We start from the raw sequence: 15,372 nt of genomic DNA on the forward strand, positions 1-15,372 counted from the left end.
ATATACTTGAGACTCTGGTGATCGGTGTAGATCTCGCAACGTTTACCAAGGAGGTAATGTCGCCAGGTCTTGAGTGCATAGACTACGGCTGCAAGCTCTAGATCATGTGTAGGATAATTCTCCTCATGTGGATGCAACTGTCGAGATGCATAGGCAATCACATGACGATCCTGCATAAGAATGCAACCTAGTCCTTGTCGTGAGGCGTCGCAGTAGATAATAAAGTCTTTAGTGAAATCCGGTGGCACAAGTATGGGAGCAGAAGTCAGGCGTCTTTTCAGTTCCTGAAAACTGTACTCACACCGTGGGGACCACTCAAACTTTTATCTTTCTTGAGAAGTTCCGTGAGGGGTTTGGCTACTTTGGAGAAGTTTTCAACAAAGCGGCGACAATAGCTGGCTAGACCAAGGAAACTCCTAACTTGTTTCACGGTCTCAGGTGGAGTCCAATCGAGAACGGCTTGAACTCTCTCGGGATTGACAGCAATGCCCTTACCAGAGATTACGTGGCCTAGGTAGGTCACTTCTGGCAACCAAAATTCACACTTGGAGAACTTGGCATAAAGGCGGTGCTCTCTGAGTTTTTCTAACACAAGTCTAAGATGTTCGGCATGCTCTTCCTCGCTCTTCGAGTAAATAAGAATATCATCGAGGTAAACCACGACGAACTTATCTAAGTACTCCATGAAAATCGAGTTCATCAAACGGGAGAATGTGGCTGGGGCGTTGGTTAGACCAAAGGACATGACGGTGTACTCGTACTGGCCATAACGAGTGACAAAAGCTGTCTTGGGAATGTCCCCGTTTCTGATCTTGATTTGATGGTAGCCTAACCTTAAATCCATCTTGGAAAAGACTGAGGATCCAGCGAGCTGATCATACAGGTCGTTGATCCTGGGAAGCGGATACTTGTTCTTTATCGTGACCAAATTAACGGGGCGATAATCTACAACCATCCGGTCCGTACCATCCTTCTTCTTGACGAAAAGGACGGGGCAAGCCCAAGGAGAAGAACTAGGACGGATGAAACCCTTTTGCAGGGACTCATCGAGTTGTTTCTTAAGCTCGGCTAGTTCTAGGGGTGCCATCTTGTAAGGTCTCCGGGAGATTGGAGCTGTTCCTGGGATAAGGTCTATGACGAACTCTACATCTCTGTCAGGTGGAACACCTGGCAGTTCCTCTGGAAAGACATCCGGAAAGTCACGGACTACCGGGATATCTTCAAGGTCTGGAAGAGGGCTGGCATTAAGAGAATAGAGTTGACGCTTTGCAACTCTAGTGGAGACGGTGACTGTCTTGCCAGATGGGTGTGTAAGCTGAACAGATCTTGTGTAACAATCAATCTTGGCATGATGAGCTGTCATCCAGTCCATACCCAAGATGATGTTAATATCTGAAGACTTGAGGGCTACAAGTGATGCAAGGAATACAAGTCTATCAACAAGGATTTCATTACTATGGCTGATTCTGGTGGTCTGCCATCTAGACCCTGGGGTTTGGATTTCAAGCGAAGTTGGCATATCACAAAATGACATGTCGTGCAAACGAGCATAACCTTCAGAAATGAAGGAGTGAGATGCCCCAGTATCGAATAGAACTGATGCTGGGTGACAATTGACAAGGAGTGTGCTAAGAACGACATCTGGATCAGCATGAGCGTCTTTAGCTGAGACGTGGTGCACACGTCCACGTTCAGTGGGGGCTGACTTGACACTGATCATCTTGCGTGATGGCTTAATACAGCCAACAGTCTTCTCGGGCGGGGGTGGAGCATAACTAGTCTGAGAGCAATCATGTGCATAGTGTCCTGGCTTCCCGCATGTGAAGCAAGTCCCTGAGGTTGGACGGGGACCCGCACTGACAAACGGTCTACCAGTAGGCCTGGGTGGAACATACGACGGAGTTGGAGAAGGCACCACATAAGATGACCTCGGTGTATAACCGGAAGGAAGAGCGGAGTTTGGAACCCAAATCCGGCGTTTCTGGGAACTAGCACCGGAGGAAGATCCCAAATCACGGGTGTGCTTACGAGACTCCTCGTAAGTGAGTTGAGCTGTCTCTGCATTGATGGCCTTGTTCACAAGGGCTTGGAATGTATCGCAATGATGCAGGTGAAGATCACGATGCAACTTGGGGTTGAGACCCTTCCGGAACCTAGCTTGCTTCTTGGCGTCCGTGGACACTTCTTCTGTGGCATAGCGGGCAAGGTTCTCGAATTCTCTGCTATAAACATCAACAGCCATCTTACTCTGGGTGAAACTACAGAACTCTTCTCTCTTGCGATCAATAAGGGCCTGGGGAATGTGATGCTCGCGAAAAGCCTCAGTGAAATCCTTCCAGGTAGGAATCTGGCCAGCTGGAAGCATAGCCTCATAGTTCTGCCACCAAAGACTAGCAGGACCTTCCAGTTGGTATGTGGCATAAGTGACCTTGTCATCTTCAGCTACGCTCGCGGAACGCAGCTTATGAGTGATGCTACGGAGCCAGTCATCTGCATCGAGTGGCTCGATGGAATGATGAAAAGTAGGTGGGTGCAAGCGAATGAAATCATGAATGGTAGCAGCCCCTTTGAACTGATGTGCGGTGTTCTCCTCGATACGTGCCAACAAACGATTAGACTCACGTTTGTTCCTCTCCATCTCTAGCATGAACTCTGGCAACGAAGGCTGGTCAGGAGGATCCTCATCCCTACCATATCCATGGTTCTGGCTACGAGCAACGGAACTTCGCTTGGCTGATGACATCCTGAGAAACGAATCAAGGACGGAATCAGCAACAACTATGGACTGTAGAATGTAGGACAAGGAATTAGTATCACTCGAACTCCTAGGGAAATTCCGGCAGCATAACGGCAGTAAAATGCTCAGAATGAGACATCCTACTAAAAAATGGGGTGGTAACATACTCATCATCACCACTCAAGGTTCTGGGAGAGTACTAAACAGACTACACCGGAAATACTTAACGCTGGGGTATGACCCTGATCAACCAATCCTATGGGACTACGGAGTAGTAACACGTGATCCTGATAGACGGAAGAGAAAGCCTAGTTCCTTAACCCCGTAGGAAAGATAGGATGACTCAGATCAGAAGACCATGAGGTAAAGGAGTAAAAAGAGCCTTACGTTCCTTCCCACAATCAATTCCCTTACATAACTAAAGATTTTCTAGACTCAACTTCGACCAGTTTGGCTTGGTAAACCTATAGGCAGTCAGGCTCTGATACCAAAGCTGTCAGGACCCCGACTCGATGTCACATCGATCTAGCCGGTAACACCTCATATCACTTTGCGGCTTCACGCACGGTATCCCCACGGGTGTCGTCTTACCTTTTCCCGGGACCGTTTGCGCCTTTTTGGCTCACGTATATGATAGTGTCGCTAGCATCCATATGATAAGGAGCCCGGGCTGACATGACTAGTCGTAAACCCAAAGTGGCACAGACCTACAGGGACAGGCATCCATGACCCAGCTTCGAACGTGTCGGTCATCAGCAAGTGGGTCCGGGCTGTAGCACTGGGCTAGCAGGACTCCGGTAAACCGGGCTGTAGCGGGCTAACAAGACTCCGGTACTCAAAGCGTGACATTTCCCCGAAGGGACAGACACAGGAACGAAGAAGGACACATGCCGGCCAGCCTAAGTGTTCCAGAGCAGTAGCAAGCTACCATGGCTCAGTGGTAACACTAGGAGACATTTCCCGGTAAGAGAGGCTACTAAAGATAAACAACTAGATAGTCAGATCCCACACATAGCACTACACATTACACATACGCATAACATGCAAGTATGTGCTGTACAACATGGCATCACAGCATAACTCAACAATCATATAGATAAAAGCTCAGAAGAGCCATCATAGCATTTATTGCAAACAGGGGTCGCAAGACCCGTCATACAGAGCATACAAGCAACAAGCGGAAGCATTACATGTCTGGGTACAGACATCTATAAATGAAAAAGGATGGAAGCCTGACTATCTACAACATCCGATCAAGATCGTAGCTGAGGTACTAGCTACTAGTCGAAGTCCACGAGAACACTAGTAAGACCGAAGTCTCCGCTGCAATAACATAAATAAAGCAACATGAGTACAAAGGTACTCAGCAAGACTTACATCAGATCCTATCATACATGCATTTGTATCAAGAGGTAATGTGGGGTTTAGTTGCAGCAAGCCAGCTTTGACTCTGTGGCTATCCTGTTCTACGACTACCAGAAACTCTGGAGGTGAGACAACGTACACGAGTCCACTAATCACCACACAATACACCACTATGGATTCATTCCCGTCTCCCTACGAGAAGGCCATCCATAGCACTCACACTTGTCTTGAGCATTTTAGAGTATCCACTTCAAGTTGTCTATGTACCATGTAAGCATCCAAGAAGTCCATAACCGCGGACCCGGCTATTCGAATAGATCATGTTAACCCTGCAGGGGTGTACTTCTTCACACACGCTCTCGCCACTTACCGCCATGTACACGTCATGTATCTCGGCAACCTTCAAGCGGAAGCCTGGCGAGGGTGTCGGCCACGACCTGACTAACCACACAAGACTCTAGTCCAGGTTTATCACCTATTCGGGTTCCATCCGCAAGGAGATCCGGCCGGGGTGTCGCTCACGGCCCCAAACGATGTGTACAGGGTTCCCGAGCCCACCATCCGGGTGCCACTCGGTACACCAGGCCACGTGTGCCTAGTCTGTCCCAAGCCCACCCTGCCGGGTGCCACTTGGTAGAAAAATAGCACTACCTACAAACACCAGAAACTAGTTGCGACTCCTGGACAGAGATCAAGTTGGTTAATAAGTTGAGAGGGCTTGGAGCGCCCGGAGCCCAATGTGTGGTAGTATCGAGTCATTGGACAACATACACAGAACTCGGTGCTTAAGGACGGTTCCAGTGAGACAACCCACCATGTACTCCTACATGGCCTCTCACCGCTACCTTTACCAAATCGTGTTCACACACTTCACTCTCAGCATCAGAACATATCGTGACACTCCAATTCATTCCCAATGAACCAGACCTGACACACTCTAAGCAATAGCAGGCATAGCATGGTAGGAACACATCAGTGGCTTCAGTCAACTCCTACACATGCTAGTGGGTTTCAACTATTTACTGTGGCAATGACAGGTCATGCAGAGGAATGGGTTCAACTACCGCAGCACAAAGTAGCAGATGAATCGTTGTTGTCCTAATGCAATAACTGAGAGCAGGAGCGAGAGAGTAGGGTTTTATCGAAATGAACAAGGGGGGTTGCTTGCCTGGTAAATCAACAAGGGAGGCACTGCTTCACAGACAGGTACTCTGGAACGTCTCCGGAGCAGGACCTATCGAGAAGGAACGGTGCCGGCAATCAATACACAATCATATGCAACAATATGATGCATGAACATGGCATGTAGATGTGATGCTGTTGAGCTAATGCAACTAGTGTTCAATTGGTTTGAAGTCCATTTGAACCAAAGGTTCAAATGCATTTCTAAATTAGGTCTCTTATATATGTCATAATGTGTTTTCCCATATTCAGCATGTATAGGTTGGTTTTTCATGCATGAAACTAGTACAGATGGAAAGGTTGCATTTTTCTGATAATTTTTCATATATAAATTATTTAAATCTGAGCTACGGTTGAATTTCTATGAATTTTTGAAGTTTAAATCAATTTCTGGAATTTCCTGATTTAATTAAATCCAGAAATTATATACTGCGCCAGCATGACGTCAGCACGACGTCAGCGGGTCAACGCGGCTGTCCAGGGTCAAACCTGACGTGTGGGACCCACACGTCAGTGACAGGGGGGTTAACAGGGGTTATTTTAATTTAATTAAATGGTTAGGGGGGCACCGGGCCCACTGTCAGTGTCAGGGGGGGTTAGTTAACGGTGATTAGCACTAAGCTAATCACCTGACGGGCCGGCCCCACCTGGCAGGGCTCAGGCGACGGGGGCTCGTCGCCGGCGACCTCTGGACACGGCGGAGTCCGCGCCACAGGCCACGGGGACGGCGTCGGAGAGCACCGGGGCGTAGCCCGGGCTCTCGCGCATCTGGTGGAACAGGTGGGAGGAGCGGGGACGGCCGGAGCTCGCCGGAGCAAGGCTCGCGGCGGCGGCCGGAGTTCGGGCGCGAGCTGGATCGGGCTGCGGGGCACGGGGAGGCCACCTGAGGGGCTCGGCGGCACCCTCGCGGCACCAGGAGCGCGAAGGGAGGCTTGGTTTGGGCGGAGGCGGGCCGAGACGGCGACGGCGACAAGGACGGCGGCGGGAGGCTTCGGCCGTGGTGGGAAGCGGCGCTACGGCACGGGAACGGGAGGGAGAAGAGAGGGGAACGGCGGCGGAGCTCACCGCGATCACGCAGAGCAGCACAGCGGGGTCGGGGAGGACCTGGTGACGGCGAATCGACGTTGGCGGACGGCGGAGCCCGAGGAGGAAGACGGCGGCGATGGCGGCTACACAGGGCGTCCGGAGGTTCGTGGCTCGACGAGGAGGTAGAGGGGGTCGCGGCGGAGCTCGGGGGCTCTACGGAGGGGCGAGGGGACGGCGGGGAGCGCGTCGGTGACGAGCTGCGGCGGCGGCAGTGCTTTGGGTGAGAGGGAGAGAGAGCAGGGGGGGAGGAGGAGGGCGAGGGAGAGTGAGAGCGGTGCGGGGCAGCTGCGTGGCGACGTTCCGGACGTCCAGGCGTCGAGGGGGAGGACAGGCAGGCAGGTGCCGTGGCAGCACGGCGGTGCGCACGCGCCGGCCACACGCCCCTGGCCTCCTGGCGCGAGGAGGGGGACGACTGGCGCTAGCCAGTCGGCTGGGCCGGCCAGCTGGGCCGCACAGGGGGGGAGGCCCAGGTAAGCCCCTCCTTCTTTATTTCTGTTTTTCTAATTTTTCTGACATTTGTTTTGATTTAATAAATATATTAAATCATTTAATTTTATTATGCCAATTTTTGCAGGAGCTGGATATATTATTCCAGAGCTCTTTTATAATTGGCATAATTTTTGGACCATATTTCATAAATATAGAAATATATTTCCAATGCAAATATTTATCGAATTAATCCAAATGGCCAAAATAAATGTCCATGAGCTCCTAAAAATATTGTTTTGATTTTTATCTCTGTCCAATATTTTCAGAGGGCAACATGAGCATTTTCTTGGACCCTTTTGGAGAAATTTTTATTTGGGTCATTTTCAAAAATGATTCTGAGGGTTCCACCAATCCTCATTTCAAATTTAAAATGAAATTTAAATATGATGCACAAATGGCTAGCTAGCCTAGGTCATACCAGACTAGGGATGTGACACGGTCTCACACCGGACAAGTTGTTGGAGCAGAAGAACCTCCACAAAAGGCTCGTCGCCACTGCGCGTAGCCTGAAAAAGCAGAAGCGGAAGCTCAAAACAGCGGAAGATGCACTCAGAATCAGATGGAGCAAAGTATTCAACACCACAGACAAATACGGCGACAGTCGCCAAACAAAGAGCTACCAGAAGCGCAAACTACTTCCGGAATTCGATGAGGAGGCCTTAGAGCCCCCGCAATCAAAGAACAAAGAGGCCGCCCGGTCGGATAGACGACCACATGACAAGCATAGAGCGGCAAGTAGCACCGCACACAAGCCGACACGCGATCCGCATAAGGATTCGCATCAAAAGGACGGCCCAGTTAGGTCCATCTACGGGCCAAGAAAGCAAGCTCTTCTAAGCAATGCAACACGCCAAATATTCGGACATCACGGCACACCCAAATATAGGGGTGCCGCACAGCCCCTATGTTTCACCGATGAGGTGCTGGATCACGAATTTCCAGCGGGATTTAAACCCATAAACATAGAGGCATACGACGGAACAACAGATCCGGGAGTCTGGATTGAGGATTACATCCTCCACATACACATGGCTAGAGGAGATGATCTCCACGCCATAAAATACTTACCCCTCAAGCTCAAAGGGCCAGCACGGTTGAGGGAGTCCCGGATTTGGGGGTGTCCGGATGGCCGGACTATGACCTTTGGCCGGACTCCCAGACTATGAAGATACAAGATTGAAGACTTCGTCCCATGTCCGGATGGGACTTTCCTTGGCGTGGAAGGCAAGCTTGGCGATACGATATGAAGATCTCCTCCCATTGTAACCGACTCTTTGTAACCCTAGCCCTCTTCGGTGTCTATATAAACCGGAGAGTTTTAGTCCGTAGGACAAACAACAATCATACCATAGGCTAGCTTCTAGGGTTTAGCCTCTCTGATCTCGTGGTAGATTCACTCTTGTACTACCCATATCATCAATATTAATCAAGCAGGAGTAGGGTTTTACCTCCATCGAGAGGGCCCGAACCTGGGTAAAAATATCATGTCCCTTGTCTCCTGTTACCATCCGCCTAGACGCACAGTTCGGGACCCCCTACCCGAGATCCGCCGGTTTTGACACCGACGTTGGTGCTTTCATTGGGAGTTCCTCTGTGTCGTCACCTTTAGGCCCGATGGCTTCTTCGATCATCAACCACGACGCGGTCTAGGGTGAGACTTTTCTCCCCGGACAGATCTTAGTATTCGGCGGCTTCGCACTGCGGGCCAACTCGCTTGGCCATCTAGAGCAGATCGAAAGCTGCGCCCCTGGCCATCAGGTCAGGTTTGGAAGCTTAAATTACACGGCCGACATCTGCGGGGACCTGATCTTCGATGGATTCGAGCCACGGCCGAGCATGCCGCTCTGTCCCGATGGGCATGATCCGACTCTGCCGCCAGACAGCGCCCAGAGTGTCGCTCAGGTGTCCGCTCCGATCATTAGCTCGGAGCCAACTGCGCTAGTCGGGGATGGACGGTTGGACGCCACCCCGGGAGCCGCAATCTCTACGGCGATAGAGCCGAATACCAGCCTAGTCCTTTGCAGGGCCCATGACTCCAAGGTGCCGGACTCCGTATATTCCGCACCTCTTCCGATCGAACCCGATTGGGCTCCGATCATGGAGTTCACCGCCACGGACGTCTTTCAGCACTCACCCTTTGGCGATATCCTGGATTTACTAAGGTCTCTCTCTTTGTCAGGAGAGCCCTGGTCGTACTATGGTCAGCAGGGTTGGGAGGCGGACGACGAAGAAATTCGAAACCCACCCACCACCCATTTTGTAGCCATTGTCGACGATCTAACCGACATGCTCGACTTCGACTCCGAAGACATCGACGGTATGGACGCCGATGAAGGAGACGACCAAGAACCAGCACCTATAGGGCACTGGAAAGCCACCTCATCATACGATGTATACATGGTGGACACACCTAACAAAAATAACAACGAGGATCAAAAGGGCGCAACCAGGGATCGTTCCCTCGAAAGACAATCAAAGCGGCGGCGTAAGCGCAAAGCCAAGCCCCACCTCGACAAAGACCCAGCCATAGAGCAGGGATAATCAACGGAAGACGAACATGCCATCGAGCAACCGTCCAAACAGGGCGGACAATCCGAACAACCCATCCCCGGGAAAGATAATAGTCCGGACGACCTCACGCCGGACAAATTGCTGGAACATCAGAACCTCCACCAAAGGCTCGTTGCCACTGCACATAGCCTGAAAAAGCATAAGCGGAGGCTCAAAACAGCGGAAGATGCACTCAGGATCAGATGGGGCAAAGTACTCAATACCGCACACAAGTACGGTAACAGCCGTCACACAAAGAGCTATCCGAAGCGGAAACTACTACCAGAATTTGCCGAAGAGGCCATAAAGCCCCCACAGTTAAAAAATAAGGAAGTCGCAAGGTCAGATAGACGACCCCACAATCGATCTCAAGCAACAAAGGGTGCCGCACTCAACACGGCGCACGATCCGTCCAAGAATTCGCATAAAAAACCGGCCCAACCAGATCCATCTATGGGCCAAGAAAGCAAGCTCCAGTGAGCGATGCAATGCAAAAAATATCCGAACATCGCGGCACACCAACCTACAGGGGCGCCGCGCACCCCCTATGTTTTACCGATGAGGTGCTGGATCATGAATTTCCAGCGGGGTTCAAGCCCGTGAACATAGAAGCATACGACGGAACAACAGACCCTGGAGTCTGGATCGAGGATTATATCCTCCACATACACATGGCCAGAGGAGATGACCTCCACGCCATAAAATACTTACCCCTTAAGCTTAAAGGGCCAGCCCGGCATTGGCTTAAAAGCCTTCCCAAAAACACCATGGGAAGTTGGAAAGCGCTCGAGGATGCTTTCCGGGCAAATATTCAAGGGACCTATGTCCGACCTCCGGATGCAGATGATCTGAGTCATATAACTCAGCAGCCCGGAGAGTCAGCCCGGAAACTCTGGAACAGATTCCTTACTAAAAAGAATCAGATAGTCGACTGTCCGGACGCCGAGGCCCTAGCAGCTTTCAAACATAGCGTCCGAGACGAATGGCTCGCCAGACACCTCGGCCAAGAAAATCCAAAAACAATGGCCGCATTAACAAGCCTCATGACCCGCTTTTGCGTAGGAGAGGATAGCTGATTGGCAAGAAGCAGTACCAGCGACCCGAGCACATCCAAGCTCACAAATGGAAACGGGAAACCGCGCCGTAACAAAGAACAGCGCTGAATCAAGGATAACAGCCCGATGAGCATGGCAGTAAACGCCGGATTCAAAAGCTCTCGGGAAAATCAGAAAAAGGCGCCCCCCAAAGACGACAGGGACGAGCTATCCAACCTCAACAAAATCTTGGACAAAATATGTCAAATCCACAATACTCCCGGGAGACCTGCAAACCATACCCACAGAGATTGTTGGGTCTTCAAGCAGTCTGGCAAACTCAACGCCGAACACACGGGGCTCGACACACCAAGCGAGGATGACGACGCACCCCACAAGTAGAACACCGGAGAACAAAAGAAGTTCCCGCAAGAAGTCAAGACAGTAAATTCACTTCAGATAACAAAAGGGAAAAACATAACGGCGCTTACGAAGACACGTGTCGTACGGCCAGCCCCAGAGGAGCACCGCCACTAGTTGTTACAACCAATCACCTTTGATCATCAGGATTACTCCAGAGGAGCCTGGAACATAGGCTGGACTGCCTTGGTCTTGAATCCGACTATTGACGGACTCCAATTTACAGAAGTCCTTATGGACGGCGGCAGTGACTTGAACCTGTTATATCAGGACACAATCCGCAAACTAGGGGTAAACCCAACTATAATCCGCCGTGGCAACACATCCTTTCAAGGAGTCACGCCGGGTCCAAATACCTAGAGTATGGGTTCCCTTTCGTTAGAAGTCAGGTTCGGCTCACCCGACAACTTCCGAAGCGAAAAGCTAACATTCCACATCACCCCATTCGTCAGTCGCTATCAAGCGCTACTGGGACGTGAAGCTTTCACCCGCTTTAACACAATACCGCATTATGCATCCCTTACACTTAAAATGCCCGGCCCACGAGGCATCATTTCATTACAGGGGAATATAAATTGACCCCCAAAGTACGGGCAAAGGTGCGACCGCCTGGATAGCCGCCCACTAATCCAGCCCTACCATCCCGGACACGGCTCGACGAGTCCGGCGTAAATGTACATATGCTTAATAGCCGCACAACCCTGTACAAGGGGCTCCGCGTGTTCACACCAGGAGATAATACGGCTCAATTCTTGCTCCAACTATATTTCATTTATTTTAATATAGATTTCTCGCATGCTTATTTTTTACTGAGTTCCTCTCTTTTGCAGACGAACATCGTGCTACACCCGTCCAGGATACAGCACAACGAAGACACAGGCGCAGACGTGCAGCAGGGACCCGTTTCAAGGATTCTTTTCAGATTAAGACCCTGCGTAAACCTTTTTTACTGTCTCTTGTTGACAACATCCCCCGGTTTTCGCTATAACCGAGGAGGAGGCTGGCGTCTTGGCATGTGGCCACGCCAGAATTTTTGCGCGTACCTGGACACCAGGGGCTTTTTTACCAAGGGCTCTATTTCGGCCCGTCTTCATAAAGACCAAATACCTTAGGGAGTGTTCGGCGTCGCGAGTTTGGCCTTATATGCATCAGCTCAGAAACATGTCTTTGGTCAAATGTTGGGTTTGCCTGGCTCCTGTGTTTTGCTGCCTTACGTTCCGTTATATCGGCTAACGCGGCACCAGGAGAACTACTGCGATTGTGCCCCGGTTCGGCCAGGCGAGCACCTCAGTAGAGAAAGCCGAAAACTGACTGTCATGATATAGCGAGAGACTGGTCAACCACTCGATGACTTTCGGAATCTTTAGGATTCCTCCGCATTAATGAAGGGCCGCTTCCCGGTCAGGCACACTCGCGCCCCGAATTCGGGTGAGCACGGTGCCCCTAGGGGCTATTCAGTAGCCCCACTGTCAAACTCCTATGGCTAAGTGAAAGTGATAAAGCATTATAGTCCGGTTGCCTAGTTAGCCGCGCCACCACCTCCTTTATAGGACCAAGACGTTGGATTAAGTGTGAAAAGGCGCCTTTTTGCGAACACCTCTGCATTCTATGCGTGGGGGCTGAAGCCAACGACTACCATCTTTCAGGTTATATACACATATATACATTAAACGGCCGCACAGGAGGCATCATAATTCTTGCAAGCACAAGTATAAAAAGCCTTTATATTCCATCAAAATATTCGTTTTACAATAGTACACGCTATTCGAACACAACATCCTTCGAGCACTGCGACTCTATTAAACGAGCGCCATGAAGAACTTCCTCAAAGTAGTGCTTGGCAGGTACTCGGCTTTCGTCCGAATCCCGGGATGCAACAACGCTGCCCTTCATATCCGCCCAGTATGTTTTGACACGGGTAAGAGCCATCTGTGCGCCCTCTATGCACGCCGACCTCTTCATTGCATCAGCATGCGGCACCGAACCAAGGAACTGCTGCACCAACCAAAATAACTCTTCGGCTCCGGCTTCTCCGGCCACAGACGACTCGCAACATACCTCATGGCGAGTCCGGATAACCTGTTCAGCTCCGCCCAGGCAGCCAAACAGTCGGATACCGAAAGTGGGCGTTCTGGATTGTGGAACTGCGAGCAAAAAAGCTCTTCCAATACATGGTCACCTCGGCCACGGAAGTGTTCGGTCGCATCCGCCGCACTAGCTGCCAAATCCAGATAAGTGTTTTCCGCACTCCACTATCAGTCTAACAGTGCATACTTGGGGTCTCTGAACTTCATCCGCAGCATATAGGGCTTTCCAGACGTGATATCTCCGGCCTGACACAGCTCCTCCTTCATAGCTCTCATTGCAGAGCGAGTATCCTTGGCCTCGGCAGTGATCTTTTCAAGGTCCTTTTGAGCCGCCCTATCTTCTTGTTCAAGAAACTTACAGCGGTCGGTAGCATCCTTCAATTTTATAGCCATCTCGGCTATTACTTTCTTGCTCTGGCAGTGAGTAGCCTGTTCGGCTTTTAGCTCTTCAGCCGCTTTAACGGCAGCCGCATCACTTCTCCTTGCTTGCTCCTTGGCTCGGGCAAGTTCCGCCCGAAGGTTCTCCACGGCAGCAGCACCATCTACATCAAGAACATATCTTATAAGGCATGAGCATCGAGCTCCTCTTATCAGGTGTCTTTGGAACATACCTTGTGCCTCGTCTAGCCGCTTATTTACAAGCGCGATGTCGGCATCTGCTATGTCAAGTTGTCGCTTTAGCTCGGCAGATTCATCAGTCCGGCTAGCCATCGAATGCCTCGCCACCTTCATAGAAAAGGCGACATATTATACCTGGGGTTATGATCCTCTGTGCGTCGTCACTCTTGACGACACACAGAGTCTCAGGGGCTACCATTTATACAGGGCGCATTTAATATGCGGCTCTACCAAAAGGTACACCTTTTTACGTACCTCAAAGCCTGTTAGTAGACTCCTGGCAGCCACTTATAATCCGCTTTCCGCAGATGAAATCCTTCCAATCACCGTATTCATCAACATACGGTGTTCTTCTGAGATGGACGCCCTCCCAAGTAGATCCTTCAGCCCCTCCGACCGCGCACCAGAGGATGCCGGACTAGCCTGACGACCTTTTCCAGGATCCAGACTTGGAAAAACCATCCGAGACGACACCTCGGGGTCGCCTGCCTCGTGAGACAGTGCAACAAGGGGAGGCGTTTCGCTCTCTATCATCTCCGGACGAAGATCCCCTGAAGATGAGCTCTGGTGAGAAGGGTTGAGATCCGAACTGCAAGGTAATATTTTGGTTATCTTCCTCAGAAATAAAACAGGAATGTCATTTATTATGGAACCCCTCCCTTCACTTAAGGCTCGGGGGAGAGCGGGTCCCCTTTAGCGGGCGATTCGGCTGGGGTGTTCTCCGGTGCCGAACCCTCTGGCGAAGATTTCTTCCCCCGTTTTGAGGCCATCACCTCCGGGTCTTCAGAGGCAGTCCTTTTCTTTCCCTGGCCGGGGGAATTTTCGATTCTTCCCTTCCTAACAGCCTCCTTCACGGAGGCGGTAGCTCCTTGGTTCCCCCCTTCACCTTCTGCCAAAAGCACGACCTCCGGCATCCTGGTTAGCACGGGATTCGGCGCGGTCTCGGGCAGGGGGGCTGGACACCTGATAAGCTTTGCCTTCACTATCCACTCCTGTTCAAAGGACAACTCTGTTAAGGGTAATTTTGTGATGAAAATACGGATGGTGTGTCCAAATACGGGGCTACTTACCTTAGCTTCTGGGCGATTGCAGCTCAGACCTGCATCCTCGGACAAATTCGGACACCTTGCTTGTGATCCGAAGAACAATTTGTACATCTCCACGGGCGTCGCGCCCATGAAATGTTGGAGGACTCGCGGTCCCTCCGGATTAAATTCCCACAGGCGGAGAGGGTGACGTTTGCAGGGCAGTGTGCGGCGAATCAGCATAACTTGCGCCACTACGGTCAAATTGATATCTCTTTCTAGAAGATCTCGAATGCGGTCCTGCAGCAAGGGCATGTCTTTGGGCGGCCCCCAGATAAGTCCTTCATTAACCCATGACGCTAGCCGTGGTGGGGGACCCGAGCAAAAAGTAGGTGGTGCCACCCATGTGGTGCCCCTGGGGGTTGTGATGTAAAACCAGTCCCGTTGCCATAAGCCGAACTCCTCTTGAAACGAGCCCTCGGGCCATGGAGCGTCGGCCATCTTGCTTATTATAGCTCCTCCGCACTCAGCATGCTGTCCCTCGATCATCTTCGGTTCCACCTTGAAGGTTCTTAGCCACAATCCGAAGTGAGGAGTAATATGGAGGAAGGCCTCACACACGACAATGAATGATGAGATTTGGAGGATGGACTCCGGAGCTAAGTCGTGGAACTCCAGCCCGTAATAAAACATAAGCCCCCTCACGAATGGACCAATCGGGAAGCCTAGCCCCTGAAGGAAGTGAGATACGAACACCATGTTCTCACCGGGCTGGGGAG

Source organism: Triticum aestivum, chromosome 2B (assembly GCF_018294505.1).
Source record: "Triticum aestivum cultivar Chinese Spring chromosome 2B, IWGSC CS RefSeq v2.1, whole genome shotgun sequence".
Classification (NCBI taxonomy): Eukaryota; Viridiplantae; Streptophyta; class Magnoliopsida; order Poales; family Poaceae; genus Triticum; species Triticum aestivum.